Source organism: Petromyzon marinus, unplaced genomic scaffold (genome assembly GCF_048934315.1).
Source record: "Petromyzon marinus isolate PM22_M1 ecotype Great Lakes invasive population unplaced genomic scaffold, UKy_Petmar_22M1.pri1.0 PM_G_Scaffold_43, whole genome shotgun sequence".
NCBI classification, from domain to species: Eukaryota; Metazoa; Chordata; class Hyperoartia; order Petromyzontiformes; family Petromyzontidae; genus Petromyzon; species Petromyzon marinus.
Genome location: NW_027422995.1, coordinates 1,411,549 through 1,432,911, shown reverse-complemented (window position 1 = coordinate 1,432,911; position 21,363 = coordinate 1,411,549). Strand labels below are relative to the sequence as shown.

The 21,363-nt window shown below is 52.4% G+C and overlaps 1 long non-coding RNA gene across 2 annotated transcripts; it reads left to right on the top strand.

The window, feature by feature from the left end:
- Positions 1 to 150: 150 nt before the first annotated feature.
- On the top strand, positions 151 to 18,565 carry LOC142917140 (uncharacterized). 2 transcript variants are annotated; one of them, XR_012936878.1, is made up of 4 exons: positions 151 to 423; positions 5,074 to 5,231; positions 12,153 to 12,611; positions 18,308 to 18,565. It is a non-coding gene; the product is annotated as an uncharacterized LOC142917140 (long non-coding RNA). The 2 variants fall into 2 exon arrangements; XR_012936877.1 differs by lacking the exon at positions 5,074 to 5,231 and having other exon boundaries at positions 172 to 423; positions 18,308 to 18,562.
- Positions 18,566 to 21,363: the final 2,798 nt, after the last annotated feature.

Sequence of the window (21,363 nt, the reverse complement as noted above, 5' to 3'; positions counted from 1 at the left end):
ACATCTTCCGGAAGACTCTTCCGGCCAGTCTCAAGCGTGGCGCGGGACATCTTCCGGAAGACTCTGCCGGCCGTCTCAAGCGTGGCGCGGAACATCTTCCGGAAGACTCTTCCGGCCGTCTCACGCGTGGTGAGCGACATCTTCCGGAAGAATCTTCCGGCCCGTCTCAAGCAGTGGCGCGGGACATCTTCCGGAAGACTCTTCCGGCCGTCTCAAGCGTGGCGCGCGACATCTTCCGGAAGACTCTTCCGGCCGTCTCACGCGTGGCGCGGGACATCTTCCGGAAGACTCTTCCGCCCTGCGAATGCGTCACGTGATCACAGCCGCGCGCAGTCGCCTGTCCGTGTTAGCGGCACGAAACGTCGGACCTCCTGCACTCACTCCACACGAGGACATTGTTTAGTGTATAAACACACCACGACGGTGAGTGGGTGGGTGGGGGGGTGAGGGGGTGAGTGAGGGGGTGAGTGAGGGGGTGAGTGAGGGGGTGAGTGAGGGGGTGAGTGAGGGGGTTGGTGAGGGGGTGAGTGAGGGGGTTGGTGAGGGGGTGAGTGAGGGGATGAGTGAGGGGGTGACTGAGGGGGTTGGTGAGGGGGTGAGTGAGGGGGTTGGTGAGGGGGTGAGTGAGGGGGTTGGTGAGGGGGTTGGTGAGGGGGTGAGTGAGTGAGGGGATTGGTGAGGGGGTGAGTGAGGGGGTGAGTGAGTGAGGGGGTGACTGAGGGGGTTGGTGAGGGGGTGAGTGAGTGAGGGGATTGGTGAGGGGGTGAGTGAGGGGGTGAGTGAGGGGTGGGTGAGTGAGGGGGTGAGTAAGGCGGTTGGTGAGGGGGTGAGTGAGTGAGGGGATTGGTGAGGGGGTGAGTGAGGGGGTGAGGGGGTTGGTGAAGGGGTGAGTGAGTGAGGGGGTGAGTGAGTGAGGGGGTGAGTGAGGGGGTTGGTGAGGGGGTGAGTGAGGGGGTGGGTGAGGGGGTGAGTGAGGGGGTGAGTGAGGGGGTGAGTGAGGGGGTTGGTGAGGGGATGAATGAGGGGGTGAGTAGGTGAGGGGGTAGGTGAGTGAGGGGGTTGGTGAGGGGGTGAGTGAGTGAGGGGGTTGGTGAGGGGGTGAGTGAGGGGGTGAGTGAGGGGTGGGTGAGTGAGGGGGTGAGTAAGGCGGTTGGTGAGGGGGTGAGTGAGTGAGGGGATTGGTGAGGGGGTGAGTGAGGGGGTGAGGGGGTTGGTGAAGGGGTGAGTGAGTGAGGGGGTGAGTGAGTGAGGGGGTGAGTGAGGGGGTTGGTGAGGGGGTGAGTGAGGGGGTGGGTGAGGGGGTGAGTGAGGGGGTGAGTGAGGGGGTGAGTGAGGGGGTTGGTGAGGGGATGAATGAGGGGGTGAGTAGGTGAGGGGGTAGGTGAGTGAGGGGGTTGGTGAGGGGGTGAGTGAGTGAGGGGGTTGGTGAGGGGGTGAGTGAGGGGATGAGGGGGTGAGTGAGTGAGGGGGTTGGTGAGGGGGTGAGTGAGGGGGTGAGTGAGGGGGTTGGTGAGGGGGTGAGTGAGGGGGTGAGTGAGGGAGTTGGTGAAGGGGTGAGTGAGTGAGGGGTTGGTGAGGGGGTGAGTGAGGGGGTGGGTGAGGGGGTGAGTGAGTGAGGGGGTGGGTGAGTGAGGGGTTTAGTGAGGGGGTGAGTGAGTGAGGGGGTGAGTGAGGGGGTTGGTGAGGGGGTGAGTGAGGGGGTGAGTGAGTGAGTGAGGGGGTTGGTGAGGGGGTGAGTGAGTGGGGGGTGGGTGAGTGAGGGGGTTTAGTGAGGGGGTGAGTGAGTGGATGGGTGAGTGAGTGGGGGGGTTGGTGAGGGGGTGAGTGAGGGGGGTTGGTGAGGGGGTGAGTGAGGGGGTGAGTGGATGGGTGAGTGAGTGAGGGGGTGACTGAGGGGGTTGGTGAGGGGGTGAGTGAGGGGGTTGGTGAGGGGGGTGAGTGAGTGAGTGAGGGGATTGGTGAGGGGGTGAGTGAGGGGGTGAGTGAGGGGTGGGTGAGTGAGGGGGTGAGTAAGGGGGTTGGTGAGGGGGTGAGTGAGTGAGGGGATTGGTGAGGGGGTGAGTGAGGGGGTGAGTGAGGGGTGGGTGAGTGAGGGGGTGAGTAAGGGGGTTGGTGAGGGGGTGAGTGAGTGAGGGGATTGGTGAGGGGGTGAGTGAGGGGGTGAGTGAGTGAGGGGGTGACTGAGGGGGTTGGTGAGGGGGTGAGTGAGTGAGGGGATTGGTGAGGGGGTGAGTGAGGGGGTGAGTGAGGGGTGGGTGAGTGAGGGGGTGAGTAAGGCGGTTGGTGAGGGGGTGAGTGAGTGAGGGGATTGGTGAGGGGGTGAGTGAGGGGGTGAGGGGGTTGGTGAAGGGGTGAGTGAGTGAGGGGGTGAGTGAGTGAGGGGGTGAGTGAGGGGGTTGGTGAGGGGGTGAGTGAGGGGGTGGGTGAGGGGGTGAGTGAGGGGGTGAGTGAGGGGGTGAGTGAGGGGGTTGGTGAGGGGATGAATGAGGGGGTGAGTAGGTGAGGGGGTAGGTGAGTGAGGGGGTTGGTGAGGGGGTGAGTGAGTGAGGGGTTGGTGAGGGGGTGAGTGAGGGGATGAGGGGGTGAGTGAGTGAGGGGGTTGGTGAGGGGGTGAGTGAGTGAGGGGATTGGTGAGGGGGTGAGTGAGGGGGTGAGTGAGGGGTGGGTGAGTGAGGGGGTGAGTAAGGCGGTTGGTGAGGGGGTGAGTGAGTGAGGGGATTGGTGAGGGGGTGAGTGAGGGGGTGAGGGGGTTGGTGAAGGGGTGAGTGAGTGAGGGGGTGAGTGAGTGAGGGGGTGAGTGAGGGGGTTGGTGAGGGGGTGAGTGAGGGGGTGGGTGAGGGGGTGAGTGAGGGGGTGAGTGAGGGGGTGAGTGAGGGGGTTGGTGAGGGGATGAATGAGGGGGTGAGTAGGTGAGGGGGTAGGTGAGTGAGGGGGTTGGTGAGGGGGTGAGTGAGTGTGGTGAGGGGGTGAGTGAGTGAGGGGGTTGGTGAGGGGGTGAGTGAGGGGATGAGGGGGTGAGTGAGTGAGGGGGTTGGTGAGGGGGTGAGTGAGGGGGTGAGTGAGGGGGTTGGTGAGGGGGTGAGTGAGGGGGTGAGTGAGGGAGTTGGTGAAGGGGTGAGTGAGTGAGGGGGTTGGTGAGGGGGTGAGTGAGGGGGTGGGTGAGGGGGTGAGTGAGTGAGGGGGTGGGTGAGTGAGGGGTTTAGTGAGGGGGTGAGTGAGTGAGGGGGTGAGTGAGGGGGTTGGTGAGGGGGTGAGTGAGGGGGTGAGTGAGTGAGTGAGGGGGTTGGTGAGGGGGTGAGTGAGTGAGGGGGTGGGTGAGTGAGGGGGTTTAGTGAGGGGGTGAGTGAGTGGATGGGTGAGTGAGTGGGGGGGTTGGTGAGGGGTGAGTGAGGGGGTTGGTGAGGGGGTGAGTGAGGGGGTGAGTGGATGGGTGAGTGAGTGAGGGGTGACTGAGGGGGTTGGTGAGGGGGTGAGTGAGGGGGTTGGTGAGGGGGTGAGTGAGTGAGGGATTGGTGAGGGGGTGAGTGAGGGGGTGAGTGAGGGGTGGGTGAGTGAGGGGGTGAGTAAGGGGGTTGGTGAGGGGGTGAGTGAGTGAGGGGATTGGTGAGGGGGTGAGTGAGGGGGTGAGTGAGGGGTGGGTGAGTGAGGGGGTGAGTAAGGGGGTTGGTGAGGGGGTGAGTGAGTGAGGGGATTGGTGAGGGGGTGAGTGAGGGGGTGAGGAGGGGTGGGTGAGTGAGGGGGTGAGTAAGGGGGTTGGTGAGGGGGTGAGTGAGTGAGGGGATTGGTGAGGGGGTGAGTGAGGGGGTGAGGGGGTTGGTGAAGGGGTGAGTGAGGGGGGGTGAGTGAGTGAGGGGGTGAGTGATAGGGGTGAGTGAGGGGGTTGGTGAGGGGGTGAGTGAGGGGGTGGGTGAGGGGGTGAGTGAGGGGGTTGGTGAGGGGATGAGTGAGGGGGTGTGGTGAGGGGGTGAGTGAGGGGTTGGTGAGGGGGTGAGTGAGTGAGGGGGTTGGTGAGGGGGTGAGTGAGGGGATGAGGGGGGAGTGAGTGAGGGGGGTGGTGAGGGGGTGTGTAGGGGGTGAGTGAGGGGGGTTGGGTGAGGGGGAGTGAGGGGTGAGTGAGGGGGTTGGTGAAGGGGTGAGTGAGTGAGGGGGTTGGTGAGGGGGTGAGTGAGGGGGTGGGTGAGGGGGTGAGTGAGTGAGGGGGTGGGTGAGTGAGGGGTTTAGTGAGGGGGTGAGTGAGTGAGGGGGTGAGTGAGGGGGTTGGTGAGGGGGTGAGTGAGGGGGTGAGTGAGGGGGTGAGTGAGTGAGTGAGGGGGTGAGTGAGTGAGTGAGGGGGTTGGTGAGGGGGTGAGTGAGTGAGGGGGTGGGTGAGTGAGGGGGTTTAGTGAGGGGGTGAGTGAGTGGATGGGTGAGTGAGTGGGGGGGTTGGTGAGGGGTGAGTGAGGGGGTTGGTGAGGGGGTGAGTGAGGGGGTGAGTGGATGGGTGAGTGAGTGGGGGCTAATGCCCCACTCGCCACTCCCCATTAGGTGGGGGCCGATGCCCTCCCCCCCACCCGCCATTTGGGGGGGGAGGGTCAATGACGTCATCCCCCCACTCGCGCTTTAACCGCGCGGATGGTTTGACTGACGGCTGCTCAGAGTTAATTAAAAACTCCTACTAAGCCCTTGTGTCAACAAGCCAACGGCGCGCCGAATAGATCAATAATTAATAATTAATTAATTGCGCGCGCGCACTGACCGCTGTCCCACCGCTCTTCACACATACACAGACACACAGACACACACACAGACACACACACAGACAGACACACACAGACAGACACACACACAGACAAACACACACACAGACAGACACACACACACAGACACACAGACAGACACACACACACAGACACACACACAGACAGACACACACACAGACACACACACAGACACACAGACACACACACACAGACACACACAGACACACAGACACACACACAGACACCACGTGCACCACGTGTCACAACGTCAGTCTGTGCTAAGGGCTTCATTATTGAAGCTCCGTCATTAATTGAAGCTCTGTCGTCCCGACAGGTTTGTTCCTTTCACCTGAAGAAGGCCGCTTGTGTCGTGGCCGAAACGTCGTGAGAATTTTATTGTGTTTTATTTTATTATTTTATCATTCTCATTCTACGTGGTGGTGGTGACTTTAATACCGAAAGAACCAAAGAAGATACTCTACGGGTCTCTGTGTGAGTCACTGGGTCTCTATGTGAGTCTGTGGGTCTCTGTGTGAGTCTATGGGTCTCTGTGTGAGTAGTCTATGGGTCTCTGTGTGAGTAGTCTATGGGTCTCTGTGTGAGTTTATGGGACTTTGTGTGAGTAGTCTATGGGTCTTTGTGTGAGTAGTCTATGGGTCTTTGTGTGAGTCAATGGGTCTCTGTGTGAGTAGTCTATGGGTCTCTGTGTGAGTCTAATTTTCTCTGTGTGAGTAGTCTGTGGGTCTCTGTGTGAGTCAATGGGTCTCTGTGTGAGTAGTCTGTGGGTCTCTGTGTGAGTAGTCTATGGGTCTCTGTGTGAGTCTAATTTTCTCTGTGTGAGTAGTCTGTGGGTCTCTGTGTGAGTCAGTGGGTCTCTGTGTGAGTTTATGGGTCTTTGTGTGAGTAGTCTATGGGTCTTTGTGTGAGTCTATGGGTCTCTATGCGAGTCAGTGGGTCTCTGTGTGAGTCAGTGGGTCTCTGTGTGAGTCTGTGGGTCTCTGTGTGAGTCTGGGTCTCTGTGTGAGTAGTCTATGGGTCTCTGTGTGAGTCTGTGGATCTCTGTGTGAGTAGTCTATGGGTCTCTGTGTGAGTTTTTGGGACTTTGTGTGAGTAGTCTATGGGTCTTTGTGTGAGTCAGTGGGTCTCTGTGTGAGTAGTCTATGGGTCTTTGTGTGAGTAGTCTATGGGTCTCTGTGTGAGTTTATGGGTCTTTGTGTGAGTAGTCTATGGGTCTCTGTGTGAGTTTATGGGTCTCTGTGTGAGTAGTCTATGGGTCTCTGTGTGAGTTTATGGGACTTTGTGTCATTAGTCTATGGGTCTTTGTGTGAGTCTATGGGTCTCTATGCGAGTCAATGGGTCTCTGTGTGAGTCTAATTTTCTTCTGTGTGAGTCTAATTTTCTCTGTGTGAGTCTAATAATCTCTGTGTGAGTCTGTGGATCTCTGTGTGAGTAGTCTATGGGTCTCTGTGTGAGTTTATGGGACTTTGTGTGAGTAGTCTATGGGTCTTTGTGTGAGTCTACGGGTATCTGTGTGAGTCTAATTTTCTCTGTGTGAGTCTGTGGATCTTTGTGTGAGTAGTCTATGGGTCTCTGTGTGAGTCAATGGGTCTCTATGCGAGTCAGTGGGTCTCTGTGTGAGTCTGTGGATCTCTGTGTGCGTAGTCTATGGGTCTCTGTGTGAGTCTGTGGATCTCTGTGTGGTGAGTCTATGGGTCTGTGTGTGTGTAGTCTATGGGTCTCTGTGTGAGTAGTCTATGGGTCTCTGTGTGAGTAGTCTATGGGTCTCTGTGTGAGTAGTCTATGGGTCTCTGTGTGAGTAGTCTGTGGGTCTCTGTGTGAGTAGTCTATGGGTCTCTGTGTGAGTCTAATTTTCTCTGTGTGAGTAGTCTGTGGGTCTCTGTGTGAGTCAGTGGGTCTCTGTGTGAGTTTATGGGTCTTTGTGTGAGTAGTCTATGGGTCTTTGTGTGAGTCTATGGGTCTCTGTGTGAGTCTGGGTCTCTGTGTGAGTAGTCTATGGGTTTCTGTGTGAGTCTGTGGATCTCTGTGTGAGTAGTCTATGGGTCTCTGTGTGAGTTTTTGGGACTTTGTGTGAGTAGTCTATGGGTCTTTGTGTGAGTCTATGGGTATCTGTGTGAGTAGTCTATGGGTCTCTGTGTGAGTAGTCTATGGGTGTCTGTGTGATGAGTCTATGGGTCTCTGTGTGAGTCTAATAGTCTCTGTGTGAGTCTGTGGATCTCTGTGTGGTGAGTCTATGGGTCTCTGTGTGGTGAGTCTATGGGTCTCTGTGTGAGTAGTCTATGGGTCTCTGTGTGATGAGTCTATGGGTCTCTGTGTGGTGAGTCTATGGGTCTCTGTGTGGTGAGTCTATGGGTCTCTGTGTGATGAGTCTGTGGGTCTCTGTGTGAGTAGTCTGTGGGTCTCTGTGTGATGAGTCTATGGGTCTCTGTGTGGTGAGTCTATGGGTCTCTGTGTGATGAGTCTATGGGTCTCTGTGTGAGTAGTCTGTGGGTCTCTGTGTGGTGAGTCTATGGGTCTCTGTGTGGTGAGTCTATGGGTCTCTGTGTGAGTAGTCTATGGCTCTCTGTGTGAGTAGTCTATGGGTCTCTGTGTGGTGAGTCTATGGGTCTCTGTGTGAGTAGTCTATGGGTCTCTGTGTGGTGAGTCTATGGGTCTCTGTGTGAGTAGTCTATGGGTCTCTGTGTGAGTAGTCTATGAGTCTCTGTGTGAGTAGTCTATGGGTGTCTGTGTGAGTAGTCTAGGGGTCTCTGTGTGGTGAGTCTATGGGTCTCTGTGTGGTGAGTCTATGGGTGTCTGTGTGGTGAGTCTATGGGTCTCTGTGTGGTGAGTCTATGGGTCTCTGTGTGACGAGTCTATGGGTCTCTGTGTGGTGAGTCTATGGGTCTCTGTGTGAGTAGTCTGTGGGTCTCTGTGTGAGTAGTCTATGGGTCTCTGTGTGGTGAGTCTATGGGTCTCTGTGTGGTGAGTCTATGGGTCTCTGTGTGAGTAGTTTGTGGGTCTCTGTGTGAGTAGTCTATGGGTCTCTGCGTTGTGAGTCTATGGGTCTCTGTGTGGTGAGTCTATGGGTCTCTATGTGGTGAGTCTATGGGTCTCTGTGTGGTGAGTCTATGGATCTCTGTGTGGTGAGTCTATGGGTCTCTGTGTGAGTAGTCTATGGGTCTCTGTGTGAGTAGTCTATGGGTCTCTGTGTGAGTAGTCTATGAGTCTCTGTGTGAGTAGTCTATTGGTCTCTGTGTGGTGAGTCTATGGGTCTCTGTGTGAGTCTGTGGATCTCTGTGTGAGTAGTCTATGGGTCTCTGTGTGAGTTTTTGGGACTTTGCGTGAGTAGTCTATGGGTCTTTGTGTGAGTCAGTGGGTCTCTGTGTGAGTAGTCTATGGGTCTTTGTGTGAGTAGTCTATGGGTCTCTGTGTGAGTTTATGGGTCTTTGTGTGAGTAGTCTATGGGTCTCTGTGTGAGTTTATGGGTCTCTGTGTGAGTAGTCTATGGGTCTCTGTGTGAGTTTATGGGACTTTGTGTCATTAGTCTATGGGTCTTTGTGTGAGTCTATGGGTATCTGTGTTAGTCAATGGGTCTCTGTGTGAGTCAGTGGGTCTCTGTGTGAGTCTAATTTTCTCTGTGCGAGTCTGTGGATCTCTGTGTGAGTAGTCTATGGGTCTCTGTGTGAGTAGTCTATGGGTCTTTGTGTGAGTCTATGGGTCTCTATGCGAGTCAATGGGTCTCTGTGTGAGTCTAATTTTCTCTGTGTGAGTCTAATTTTCTCTGTGTGAGTCTAATAATCTCTGTGTGAGTCTTTGGATCTCTGTGTGAGTAGTCTATGGGTCTCTGTGTGAGTTTATGGGACTTGGTGTGAGTAGTCTATGGGTCTTTGTGTGAGTCTACGGGTATCTGTGTGAGTCTAATTTTCTCTGTGTGAGTCTGTGGATCTTTGTGTGAGTAGTCTATGGGTCTCTGTGTGAGTCAATGGGTCTCTATGCGAGTCAGTGGGTCTCTGTGTGAGTCTGTGGATCTCTGTGTGCGTAGTCTATGGGTCTCTGTGTGAGTCTGTGGATCTCTGTGTGGTGAGTCTATGGGTCTCTGTGTGCGTAGTCTATGGGTCTCTGTGTGAGTAGTCTATGGGTCTCTGTGTGAGTAGTCTATGGGTCTCTGTGTGAGTAGTCTATGGGTCTCTGTGTGAGTAGTCTGTGGGTCTCTGTGTGAGTAGTCTATGGGTCTCTGTGTGAGTCTAATTTTCTCTGTGTGAGTAGTCTGTGGGTCTCTGTGTGAGTCAGTGGGTCTCTGTGTGAGTTTATGGGTCTTTGTGTGAGTAGTCTATGGGTCTTTGTGTGAGTCTATGGGTCTCTGTGTGAGTCTGGGTCTCTGTGTGAGTAGTCTATGGGTCTCTGTGTGAGTCTGTGGATCTCTGTGTGAGTAGTCTATGGGTCTCTGTGTGAGTTTTTGGGACTTTGTGTGAGTAGTCTATGGGTCTTTGTGTGAGTCTATGGGTATCTGTGTGAGTAGTCTATGGGTCTCTGTGTGAGTAGTCTATGGGTCTATGTGTGAGTAGTCTGTGGGTCTCTGTGTGAGTAGTCTATGGGTCTCTGTGTGAGTCTAATTTTCTCTGTGTGAGTAGTCTGTGGGTCTCTGTGTGAGTCAGTGGGTCTCTGTGTGAGTTTATGGGTCTTTGTGTGAGTAGTCTATGGGTCTTTGTGTGAGTCTATGGGTCTCTGTGTGAGTCTGGGTCTCTGTGTGAGTAGTCTATGGGTCTCTGTGTGAGTCTGTGGATCTCTGTGTGAGTAGTCTATGGGTCTTTGTGTGAGTCTATGGGTATCTGTGTGAGTAGTCTATGGGTCTCTGTGTGAGTAGTCTATGGGTGTCTGTGTGATGAGTCTATGGGTCTCTGTGTGAGTCTAATAGTCTCTGTGTGAGTCTGTGGATCTCTGTGTGTTGAGTCTATGGGTCTCTGTGTGGTGAGTCTATGGGTCTCTGTGTGAGTAGTCTATGGGTCTCTGTGTGATGAGTCTATGGGTCTCTGTGTGGTGAGTCTATGGGTCTCTGTGTGGTGAGTCTATGGGTCTCTGTGTGATGAGTTTGTGGGTCTCTGTGTGAGTAGTCTGTGGGTCTCTGTGTGATGAGTCTATGGGTCTCTGTGTGGTGAGTCTATGGGTCTCTGTGTGATGAGTCTATGGGTCTCTGTGTGAGTAGTCTATGGGTCTCTGTGTGGTGAGTCTATGGGTCTCTGTGTGGTGAGTCTATGGGTCGCTGTGTGAGTAGTCTATGGGTCTCTGTGTGAGTAGTCTATGGGTCTCTGTGTGGTGAGTCTATGGGTCTCTGTGTGAGTAGTCTATGGGTCTCTGTGTGGTGAGTCTATGGGTCTCTGTGTGAGTAGTCTATGGGTCTCTGTGTGAGTAGTCTATGGGTCTCTGTGTGAGTAGTCTATGGGTGTCTGTGTGAGTAGTCTAGGGGTCTCTGTGTGGTGAGTCTATGGGTCTCTGTGTGGTGAGTCTATGGGTGTCTGTGTGGTGAGTCTATGGGTCTCTGTGTGGTGAGTCTATGGGTCTCTGTGTGACGAGTCTATGGGTCTCTGTGTGGTGAGTCTATGGGTCTCTGTGTGAGTAGTCTGTGGGTCTCTGTGTGAGTAGTCTATGGGTCTCTGTGTGGTGAGTCTATGGGTCTCTGTGTGAGTAGTCTGTGGGTCTCTGTGTGAGTAGTCTATGGGTCTCTGCGTGGTGAGTCTATGGGTCTCTGTGTGGTGAGTCTATGGGTCTCTATGTGGTGAGTCTATGGGTCTCTGTGTGGTGAGTCTATGGATCTTTGTGTGGTGAGTCTATGGGTCTCTGTGTGAGTAGTCTATGGGTCTCTGTGTGAGTAGTCTATGGGTCTCTGTGTGAGTAGTCTATGAGTCTCTGTGTGAGTAGTCTATGGGTCTCTGTGTGAGTAGTCTATGGGTCTCTGTGTGGTGAGTCTATGGGTCTCTGTGTGAGTAGTCTGTGGGTCTCTGTGTGAGTAGTCCATGAATGAGATTTTAGAGGCAAACACAAACACAAAGATCCCCCACGTAGCCTTGGAGGCTGTCGGAGCGAGTGCCGCTAGTGGCGAGCAGCAGCAGCGGCGCTTACGAAGGGGGCCAAAGGCGCCGCCCCCCTGCCCGGCCGCCTTTGTCTCCCCCCGGCCGCCAACTTCGCCACGGCGCCCCCCGGTGTCTCTATTTTAGTTTTAGCCTGAGTCGACCCCAGGGGGAGGCCCAGGACCGACTCCTCGCTCGCCGCTCCCCGCGGGGGTCAAGGTCACGGTGACCTTGACCCCCGCGGGGTGTCGAGGGGCTCCATGCGGGGGGGGCGGGGGTCACGCCGCACCGCTCGCCGGGGAGACAAAGGGGGTCCAGGGGGGTCCGGGCGCTCACCACTTGGCCCCCCACCAACCCCGCAATGTTACCGGCAGCTCGCACCCCAAGGGTCTCGTTGCAGGCGATCGTACGGAGGAGGAGGAGGAGGGGGAGGAGGGGGAGGAGGAGGGGGAGGAGGGGGAGGAGGAGGATGAGTAGGAGGAGGAGGATGAGTAGGAGGAGGAGGATGAGTAGGAGGATGAGTAGGAGGAGGATGAGTAGGATGAGTAGGAGGATGAGGGGGAGGAGGAGGAGGATGAGTAGGAGGATGAGGGGGAGGAGGAGGAGGAGGGGGAGGAGTAGTAGGAGGATGAGTAGGAGGAGGATGAGTAGTAGGATGAGTAGGAGGATGAGTAGGATGAGTAGTAGTAGGAGGATGAGTAGGAGTAGGATGAGTAGTAGGAGGATGAGTAGGTGGAGGATGAGTAGGAGGAGTAGGATGAGTAGTAGGATGAGTAGGAGGATGAGTAGTAGGATGAGTAGTAGGATGAGTAGTAGGATGAGTAGTAGGAGGAGGATGAGTAGGATGAGTAGTAGTAGGAGGATGAGTAGGAGTAGGATGAGTAGTAGGATGAGTAGTAGGAGGAGGAGGAGGATGAGTAGTACAATGAGTAGTAGGATGAGTAGTAGTAGGATGAGTAGTAGGAGGAGGATGAGTAGTAGTAGGATGAGTAGTAGGAGGAGGATGATGAGTAGGATGAGTAGTAGTAGGATGAGGAGGAGGATGAGGAGGAGGAGGATGATGATGAGTAGTACGATGAGTAGTAGTAGGATGAGTAGTAGTAGGATGAGTAGTAGGATGAGTAGTAGGAGGATGAGTAGTAGGATGAGTAGTAGGAGGAGGAGGAGGAGGAGGAGGATGAGTAGTAGTAGGATGAGTAGTAGGATGAGTAGTAGGAGGAGGAGGAGGATGAGTAGTAGTAGGATGAGGAGGAGGAGGATGATGAGTAGGATGAGTAGTAGTAGGAGGATGATGAGTAGTAGGATGAGTAGGAGGGGCGGCGTCTTCACCGCGTGTCTCTGATGGCTCCAGGATGGCTTCAGACCGAGGCAGTGCCGGGCCGTTGCCGTGCGGTGTCCGGACGGCAATGTTGGGCGGCGGCGGCGGCGGTGACGGCGACGGTGGCGGTGACGGTGACGGCGGTGACCGGCAGGGCGGTGCCGTGGCCGCTGGCGGCGGCGGCGCTGCCAGGAAGGGCGAGGAGGTGGTGGTGGTGGAGGTGGCGGTAATGATGGAGGAGAAGAGCGAGGAGGTGGAGGATGAGAAGGGTGCGGAGGAGGAGGATGAGAAGGGTGGGGAGGAGAAGGATGAGAAGGATGGGGAGGAGGAGGTGGATGATGAGAAGGTTGATGATGAGGTGGATGATGAGAAGGGCGACAGTGAGGAGGTGGGGGCCTCCTCCTCCCACGCCGGCATCAAGCGTCAGCGGAGCCACAGGGGGAGGGGCAGCCGTGGAGTGTCCCTCCCTCACCTGGGGCTGGAGAAACAAAGGTACACATACACATACACATTTATATACACACATATATATATACATACACACATACGCTTGTGCCAGGCCATGTGCACCTTGAAGCCACATGAAGTGTCGAACACCCGCTGGCAGGAGGTCACGGGGCAGACCCAGGTGCCACGGGTCGACTGAGATGACTGGCTGATGCACCACCTGTGCCCCCTACTGTGCCAACCTGCTGTGCTTTAGCCACCCGGCGCTCCGCTCGTTGTTCTGAGCATCGCTCCTCCGCCCTCCGTTGTTGTTGGAGGGCGACTGCCTCCAACTGCCCAGTAGCATCCTTCACGAGCCTCCTCCACGGAGGCCGATCTTGACACCGCTGGTACCAGTCATCGGCAAGTCCACTAAGCTCCACGTCCTCCTGTACCACATCACTCCATCTCTTCTCTAGCCCGTGCCGCGCCTGTTTATCCCCCTCGATCCGGCCGAACAAAAGCTGTTTGGGTATGCGGTGGCTGGGCAGGCGGGCTACATGACCCAGCCATCGCAGCCTTGCCTGCCGGAGGAGCTCACCGATGGGACCCTGCCCAGATCTTTCAAGGATTTGTGAGCTTCTCACACAATCCAGCCTGGTTAAACCCAGGAAGGATCGTAGGCAGGCCAGCCTAAATGTTTCTAACCGGCGAAGATGTTCCATTAGGGGTGTCCACGTTTCGCAAGCGTAGAGAAGGGAGGGAATGACCGTGGCTGAGAAGACCTGAAGCTTTGTGCGGAGTGATAGACCAGGTAGCTTCCACACAGCGTTACGCAACCAATGAAAAGATATTGCTGCTCGAGTGATTCGGAGTGAGACCTCTGCTGTTAAACCAGAACCGGTCATGAGCACACTGCCAAGGTATGGGAAACTCTCCACTCTCTCCACAACTGCCCTATCACCAATTGGGAGTTGTGGGGATGGAGTGTCCAATGGTACAAAATACCCAGGCAGGTGCTTAGTTTTGGTGGGGCTGATGGTAAGGCTCCACCTCTTAGTGGCACACTCCAGGTTCAGCAGCAGCGCCTCCAACTCCTCCTCTGAGTGAGCAGCAATTACCAGATCATCGGCATACATAACATGGTTGAGCAATAGGGAGCAATCCCTTTACCGCACCCGGGCATCGATCAGCCTCCCATTGTATTTGTACCAAATGGAAATTCCTCTGGTATAGCTATTGAAGGGCTTCAAGAACTACGTGGTCAAAATGGATGTTAAATCATGTGGGAGCCAGAGGACATCCCTGTCGCACCCCAAGGTGTACAGGGAATGGCTCTGACTCCCGGCCACGTAGTTTTACCCGGGCCCGCTCACCATCATGAAGGTCCTTAATGATTGTGAGCAGAGGGTCAGGGACTCCGAAAGCACGAAGAACGACCCAGAGCCCAGGCCTACTGATGGTATCATAGGCCTTGACAAGGTCAATAAAGCAGAGATGTAGGTCTTGTTGGAATTCCCTACACCTCTGCTGTAGCAGACGGACAGAAAATATGGCATCTGTGCAGGACTGCCCTTTGCTGAAACCGCATTGGGGCTCCGCAAGCCTCTCCTCAGCGTGCCTAGCAAGGTGATGTTGAATAATCCTTGCCAGGACCTTTCCCGGCACACTGGGGAGTGAGATGCCCCTGTAGTTGTTACAGTATGTGCAGTCCCCCTTCTTAAAGAGGGGGACCACCAGGGCATCCTTCAAATCCTGCAAAACCCATCCAGTGGTCCAGACTGTTATGATGTCATGTAGGGCAGTCTGTGCACAGACACCACCCTCCCGCAGGATTTCGCTTGGGAGATCATCTCTGCCTGGTGCCTTTCCTGGTCTCAGACTCTGGATCGCCCTCAGTACTTCCTCAACAAATGGCACTTCAGCCAGCCACTCCCAGGGGGTGACTTCCTCCTCCAATTTTTGAGGTACCGCAGACTCAGCAGGGTCATCCCCATTTTGTGCCACGTTGTTTTCCTGGCTGAGGGATTTCCCCTCCCCCAGGACCTCACAGAAATGCTCAGCAAATCTGCAAACCTGTTCCTGGGGTCGGAGATTGGATCACTGTTCTTTCCTCTAATGATGGTAATAGGTGAGGCGCTGCAGGTTACTTTTTGATGGAATTAAAGAGCTATTTGTGATCGCGGGCCACTGAGGCAGACTACATTTCCTCAGCAACCCGCGACCACCACCCGTCCTTGCCTCACGGTTCTCCGAACCTCCGAGCGAAGGCTGCGGTAAGCCTCTTCATACTCCGACGTGGGATGCTATAGCCGATGAGAGTGGGCCTGTCGCTTTTTCTCAGCCAGCCTGAACACCTCTTCTGTCAGCCAGGGTCTCTGGGGAGGTCTGGACCGCGTACCTAAAGCAGCCATTGCAGCTGCATGACCCACAGTCCTAAACCTCGCCCATTTACCCTCGATATCAGGAGGAGTGGGGGTCGATGCCAACCCCAGCCGCAAGCGATGATGAATTTCTCGCTTGCAACTTTCATCAGATAACTGAGACCAGGCCATTTTAGGTTGGAATGGGGTCCTGGGTGTACACCAACCACCGGAGTGGAAGAATGGCAGGCGCATCTTACAGATGACTAGTCGATGGTCAGAGGGCAGATCAGCTCCACGGTAGGTCCTGGTGTCAAGGACATGGGCTCGCATTCGCTGTTCTGTCACGATGTAGACCAGCAGATGTTCTTGCTTGGCCCCGGCATGCATCCATGATGTTGTGTGGATGCGCCGATGCCGGAACAGTGTGTTGGTAATTACAAGCCCATGGGCTGCACAAAGATCTAGCAGCCTCCTGCCGTTGTTATTGAGCTGATGTAGTTGCCTCTGTGGATGTGTAGGCCTTTACTTTAACATCTATTTCTGTGACCAGTCACAAGCTAATCCCTCAGCTATTTCAATGCTAAATTACTAGGTGCCTCTGTGGATGTGTAGGCCTTTACTTTAACATCTATTCCTGTGACCAGTCACAGGCTAATCCCTCAGCTATTTCAATGCTAAATTACTAGTTGCCTCTGTGGATGTGTAGGTTTTGACTTTAACATAGCCATTCCTGTGACCAGTCACAAGCTAATCCCTCAGCTATTTCAATGCTAAATTACTAGTTGCCTCTGTGGATGTGTAGGCCTTTACTTTAACATCTACTCCTGTGACCAGTCACAAGCTAATCCCTCAGCTATTTGATATGTAAACCCCCTTTGTCAAGGTGCCTCACTTCTCCCAACCAGCTTAAAAGTCGCTACGAATCTTAACAGCGTTCATTAAAGCTCTGTGGATGTGTAGGCCTTTACTTTAACATCTATTCCTGTGACCAGTCACAAGCTAATCCCTCAGCTATTTCAATGCTACATTACTAGTTGCCTCTGTGGATGTGTAGGTTTTGACTTGAACATAGCCATTCCTGCGACCAGTCACAAGCTAATCCCTCAGCTATTTCAATGCTAAATTACTAGTTGCCTCTGTGGATGTGTAGGTTTTGACTTTAACATAGCCATTCCTGTGACCAGTCACAAGCTAATCCCTCAGCTATTTGCACAAGCTAATCCCTTAGCTATTTCAATGCTAAATTACTAGTTGCCTCTGTGGATGTGTAGGTTTTGACTTTAACATCTATTTCTGTGACCAGTCACAAGCTAATCCCTCAGCTATTTCAATGCTAAATTACTAGTTGCCTCTGTGGATGTGTAGGTTTTGACTTTAACATAGCCATTCCTGTGACCAGTCACAAGCTAATCCCTCAGCTATTTGCACAAGCTAATCCCTTAGCTATTTCAATGCTAAATTACTAGTTGCCTCTGTGGATGTGTAGGTTTTGACTTTAACATCTATTTCTGTGACCAGTCACAAGCTAATCCCTCAGCTATTTCAATGCTAAATTACTAGTTGCCTCTGTGGATGTGTAGGTTTTGACTTTAACATAGCCATTCCTGTGACCAGTCACAAGCTAATCCCTCAGCTATTTGCACAAGCTAATCCCTCAGCTATTTCAATGCTAAATTACTAGTTGCCTCTGTGGATGTGTAGGTTTTGACTTTAACATCTATTTCTGTGACCAGTCACAAGCTAATCCCTCAGCTATTTCAATGCTAAATTACTAGTTGCCTCTGTGGATGTGTAGGCCTTTACTTTAACATAGCCATTCCTGTGACCAGTCACAAGCTAATCCCTCAGCTATTTCAATGCTAAATTACTAGTTGCCTCTGTGGATGTGTAGGTTTTGACTTTAACATAGCCATTCCTGTGACCAGTCACAAGCTAATCCCTCAGCTATTTCAATGCTAAATTACTAGTTGCCTCTGTGGATGTGTAGGCCTTTACTTTAACATCTATTTCTGTGACCAGTCACAAGCTAATCCCTCAGCTATTTCAATGCTAAATTAATAGTTGCCTCTGTGGATGTGTAGGTTTTGACTTTAACATAGCCATTCCCGTGACCAGTCACAAGCTAATCACTCAGCTATTTGCACAAGCTAATCCCTTAGCTATTTCAATGCTAAATTACTAGTTGCCTCTGTGGATGTGTAGGTTTTGACTTTAACATCTATTCCTGTGACCAGTCACAAGCTAATCCCTCAGCTATTTCAATGCTAAATTACTAGTTGCCTCTGTGGATGTGTAGGCCTTTACTTTAACATCTATTCCTGTGACCAGTCACAAGCTAATCCCTCAGCTATTTCAATGCTTAATTACTAGTTGCCTCTGTGGATGTGTAGGTTTTGACTTTAACATAGCCATTCCTGTGACCAGTCACAAGCTAATCCCTCAGCTATTTGCACAAGTTAGCTATTTCAATGCTAAATTACTAGTTGCCTCTGTGGATGTGTAGGCCTTTACTTTAACATAGCCATTCCTGTGACCAGTCACAAGCTAATCCCTCAGCTATTTCAATGCTAAATTACTAGTTGCCTCTGTGGATGTGTAGGTTTTGACTTTAACATAGCTATTTCTGTGACCAGTCACAAGCTAATCCCTTAGCTATTTCAATGCTAAATTACTAGTTGCCTCTGTGGATGTGTAGGTTTTGACTTTAACATAGCCATTCCCGTGACCAGTCACAAGCTAATCCCTCAGCTATTTGATATGTAAACCCCTTTGTCAAGGTGCCTCACTTCTCCCAACCAGCTTAAAAGTCGCTACGAATCTTAACAGCGTTCATTGAAGCTCTGTGGATGTGTAGGCCTTTACTTTAACATCTATTTCTGTTTCGATTTAAAGCTTTCGTGACTGCAATGATTCATCTTCTTTGGTTCTTTCGGTAAAGTCACGTAGAATGAGAATAAAATAATAAATTGATAAAATAAAATAACACAATAATATTCTCACGACGTTTCGGCCACAACACAAGCGGCCTTCATCAGGTGAAGGGACGAGACTGTCTGGTAGGACAGCGCTGGAGTGAAAGAGCCACGTTCAGATCACGACCTTTAAGCTGTGTGAGAGGAACAAAGCGCCTTGACAAAGGAATTAGCATATAATTTAGCATTGAAATGGCTGAATGATTAGCTTGTGACTGGTCACAGAAATAGCTATGTTAAAAGTTAAAGCATACACATCCGCAGAGGCTCCCCTTGACAAAGGAATTAGCATAGAATTTAGCATTGAAATAGCTAAGTTAAGGCATACACATCCGCAGAGGCACCCCTTGACAATGGGGTGCCTCTGGGTCTCTGTGTGGTGCGTGCCGCTGTGGGTGAGTGTTGTCAATGTGGTTACCCACAGCCCCGTCTTCGGCCGAGGAATGGAGCGGAAGAAGCTAAGACGCAGCTGGGGGCCACCGGCCGGCTCTAAGGTGTGTGTGTGTGTACGTGTGTGTGTGTGTGTACGTGTGTGTGTGTGTGTACGTGTGTGTGTGTACGTGTGTGTGTGTGTGTACGTGTGTGTGTGTGTACGTGTGTGTGTGTGTACGTGTGTGTGTGTGTACGTGTGTGTGTGTGTACGTGTGTGTGTGTGTACGTGTGTGTGTGTGTGTGCGTGTGTGTGTGTATGTGTGTGTACATGTGTATGTCTGTGTGTGTACGTGTGTGTGTGTGTGTACATGTGTGTATGTGTGTGTGTACATGTGTGTGTGTGTGTACGTGTGTACGTGTGTGTGTACGTGTGTGTGTGTGTACGTGTGTGTGTGTACGTGTGTGTGTGTACGTGTGTGTGTGTGTACGTGTGTGTGTGTACGTGTGTGTACATGTGTATGTCTGTGTGTGTACGTGTGTGTGTGTGTGTACATGTGTGTATGTGTGTGTGTATACATGTGTGTGTGTGTGTGTTTACGTGTGTGTGTACGTGTGTGTGTGTGTACGTGTGTGTACGTGTGTGTGTGTGTACGTGTGTGTGTGTGTACGTGTGTGTACATGTGTATGTCTGTGTGTGTACGTGTGTGTGTGTGTGTACATGTGTGTATGTGTGTGTGTACATGTGTGTGTGTGTGTGTGTACGTGTGTGTGTACGTGTGTGTGTGTGTGTACGTGTGTGTGTGTGTGTACGTGTGTGTGTGTACGTGTGTGTGTGTACGTGTGTGTGTGTACGTGTGTGTGTGTGTGTACGTGTGTGTGTGTGTACGTGTGTGTGTGTGTGTGTACGTGTGTGTGTGTGTGTGTACGTGTGTGTGTGTATGTGTGTGTACATGTGTATGTCTGTGTGTGTACGTGTGTGTGTGTGTGTACATGTGTGTATGTGTGTGTGTACATGTGTGTGTGTGTGTACGTGTGTGTGTACGTGTGTGTGTGTGTACGTGTGTGTGTGTGTACGTGTGTGTGTGTACGTGTGTGTGTGTACGTGTGTGTGTGTGTACGTGTGTGTGTGTGTACGTGTGTGTGTGTGTACGTGTGTGTACATGTGTATGTCTGTGTGTGTACGTGTGTGTGTGTGTGTGTACATGTGTGTATGTGTGTGTGTACATGTGTGTGTGTGTGTGTACGTGTGTGTGTACGTGTGTGTGTACGTGTGTGTGTACGTGTGTGTGTGTACGTGTGTGTGTGTACGTGTGTGTGTGTGTACGTGTGTGTGTGTGTACGTGTGTGTACATGTGTATGTCTGTGTGTGTACGTGTGTGTGTGTGTGTACATGTGTGTATGTGTGTGTGTACATGTGTGTGTGTGTGTACGTGTGTGTGTACGTGTGTGTGTGTACATGTGTGTGTGTGTGTGTACGTGTGTGTGTACGTGTGTGTGTACGTGTGTGTGTACGTGTGTGTGTGTACGTGTGTGTGTGTACGTGTGTGTGTGTGTACGTGTGTGTGTGTGTACGTGTGTGTACATGTGTATGTCTGTGTGTGTACGTGTGTGTGTGTGTGTACATGTGTGTATGTGTGTGTGTACATGTGTGTGTGTGTGTACGTGTGTGTGTACGTGTGTGTGTGTACGTGTGTGTGTGTACGTGTGTGTGTGTGTGTACGTGTGTGTGTGTACGTGTGTGTGTGTGTACGTGTGTGTGTGTGTGTGTACGTGTGTGTGTACATGTGTGTGTGTGTACGTGTGTGTGTGTGTGTACGTGTGTGTGTGTACGTGTGTGTGTGTGTACGTGTGTGTGTGTACGTGTGTGTGTGTACGTGTGTGTGTACGTGTGTGTGTGTGTACGTGTGTGTGTGTACGTGTGTGTGTGTGTACGTGTGTGTGTACGTGTGTGTGTGTGTACGTGTGTGTGTGTACGTGTGTGTGTACGTGTGTGTGTGTGTACGTGTGTGTGTGTGTGTACGTGTGTGTGTGTACGTGTGTGTACGTGTGTGTGTGTACGTGTGTGTGTACGTGTGTGTGTGTACGTGTGTGTGTGTGTACGTGTGTGTGTGTACGTGTGTGTGTGTACGTGTGTGTGTGTACGTGTGTGTGTGTGTACGTGTGTGTGTGTGTACGTGTGTGTGTGTACGTGTGTGTGTGTGTACGTGTGTGTGTGTACGTGTGTGTGTGTGTACGTGTGTGTGTGTGTACGTGTGTGTGTGTGTACGTGTGTGTGTGTACGTGTGTGTGTGTGTACGTGTGTGTGTGTGTGTGTACGTGTGTGTGTGTGTGTACGTGTGTGTGTGTGTACGTGTGTGTGTGTGTGTGTACGTGTGTGTGCACGTGTGTGTGTACGTGTGTGTACGTGTGTGTGTGTGTACGTGTGTGTGTACGTGTGTGTGTGTGTACGTGTGTGTGTGTGTGTACGTGTGTGTGTGTGTACGTGTGTGTGTGTGTACGTGTGTGTGTGTGTACGTGTGTGTGTGTGTACGTGTGTGTGTGTGTGTGTGTACGTGTGTGTGTGTACGTGTGTGTGTGTGTACGTGTGTGTACGTGTGTGTGTGTGTGTGTACGTGTGTGTGTGTGTGTACGTGTGTGTATGTGTGTGTGTGTACATGTGTATGTCTGTGTGTGTACGTGTGTGTGTGTACATGTGTGTGTGTGTGTGTACGTGTGTGTGTGTGTACGTGTGTGTGTGTGTGTGTACGTGTGTGTGTGTGTGTGTACGTGTGTGTGTGTGTACGTGTGTGTGTGTGTGTGTACGTGTGTGTGTGTGTACGTGTGTGTGTGTGTACGTGTGTACGTGTGTGTGTGTGTACGTGTGTGTGTGTGTACATGTGTGTGTGTGTGTGTACGTGTGTGTGTGTGTACGTGTGTGTGTGTACATGTGTATGTCTGTGTGTGTACGTGTGTGTGTGTGTACGTGTGTGTGTGTGTGTACATGTGTACGTGTGTGTGTACGTGTGTGTGTACGTGTGTGTGTGTGTGTACGTGTGTGTGTGTACGTGTGTGTGTGTGTGTGTACATGTGTGTGTACGTTTGTGTGTGTACGTGTGTGTGTGTGTACGT